This window comes from Elephantulus edwardii, unplaced genomic scaffold (assembly GCF_000299155.1).
Source record: "Elephantulus edwardii isolate Elephantulus edwardi_28Jun2011 unplaced genomic scaffold, EleEdw1.0 scaffold00057, whole genome shotgun sequence".
Taxonomy (NCBI): Eukaryota; Metazoa; Chordata; class Mammalia; order Macroscelidea; family Macroscelididae; genus Elephantulus; species Elephantulus edwardii.
This window is the reverse complement of record NW_006399807.1, coordinates 15,976,754-15,978,202: the sequence shown is the minus strand read 5'-3', so window position 1 is coordinate 15,978,202 and position 1,449 is coordinate 15,976,754. Positions and strand designations below refer to the sequence as shown.

Genomic DNA, 1,449 nt, shown 5'->3' with positions numbered 1-1,449 from the left:
GAAACATATTAAGACTGTACCCTGTCAGAGGTAGAAAACCTGTGAGACCCAAAAAACAAGGCAGTCCCATTAGGTTCTGGCTCTCATAGTTTTCACTGTATCTTTGAAATTAAGCAAGAAAACAAAACCAAACCCAGTGCTGGTGACAAATAATACAGCAAATTCACTTCTTCATTCTTCAAAAAGACTGAAACCAATTTTCAGGAGTATGAAGAGCTAGAATTTCCATTTTCAGATTTGTTTGTAGACTATGGAGCAACGTTGTTGTCTTTCCTATATTCAAAATCTGCAAACTCTCTGCCCCCATGACCTCCTCTGAATCCACCACGAAACCCTCCAGGGCTGGCGAAGGTGCCATCCCTGCCATTTCCACGCCCTCTGCCTCCACGGAAGCCAAGACCTCCTCGGCCTCAGTAGCCCCCACGGCCACAGTTTGGACGAAGTGGGATTCCAAACGTCTCAGCATTTAATCTTCTTTCTTCAGCCCATGTTGGTCTCCATTCTCTGTTACCGTCACATGAAATATTATCAAAGAAGGATTTAGTTTTGTCATAATAGCAATTATGTCCAAGTGGATCTTCCTCGTCAGCATTTCCTTCACTGTTTTGGGTATCCACTCCTGAGTCTCCCTTGTCTTCACCATTCACAGGTTTCTCCTGCTTCTCAAGTTCATCTTCTTTTAATTTAAGTTTATTATGGAACTTTCTGTCAATTTCTTCTTTGTTAAATTGTGCATTTGCACTTTCAAAGTGTTTCTCAGATTTCATTGGCCCAAGTCTCCGAATACCAAATCTTCCCCTGCTACCTCGATGACCCCCACGGCCTCTCCTTGGAGCTGAAGGAGCACCTGGAACTACTTGTTTCTTGCTTTTGTTTCTAAGTTGCTCATTTTCTGGCCTTGGAACTTTAAAAGGAAAAACAGTACACATAGAAATGAAATTAATGGTTGTCAAGGGCCAGTGAGGGGAGGAAAGAGAGTTAGCAAACAGGGAATGAGAGAACTTTTTGGCACAATGGAAATATTCTACATTTTTATCATATTGTTGTTGGTGGTGTGTGTCATCAAGTGGCCTGTGATTTATAGCGACCCTATGCACAATAGCTCTGAACTCTGCTCTATCTTGAGCCAGTCTCACTATCTCTGACAAGCCTGTTCCCCTTACCCCAGTTAATGTATCAAGCCATCTCATCCAGGATCCTCCTTCCCAGTGCTGTCCCTCCACTCTTCCAAACATAATGTCCTTCTCTAGGGACTGGTCCCTTCACATGCCCCAAGATGAGAGATGGAGCTTCAAAATCCTTGCCTTCAAGGATTAGCTTGGTTTAACTCTCTCCAGGATAAACCTGTTTGTTCCCTTGGCAGTCCATATTATGTTCAATACTCTTCTTCAGCACCACAACTCAAAGGCATATTGTTGTTGTTGTTGTTGATTGCCATCAAGTCGAGCA

At 43.1% G+C, this 1,449-nt stretch overlaps 1 pseudogene; it reads right to left on the bottom strand.

The window, feature by feature from the left end:
- Nucleotides 1-248: 248 nt before the first annotated feature.
- LOC102864042 lies at nucleotides 249-929 on the bottom strand (annotated as a pseudogene).
- Nucleotides 930-1,449: the final 520 nt, after the last annotated feature.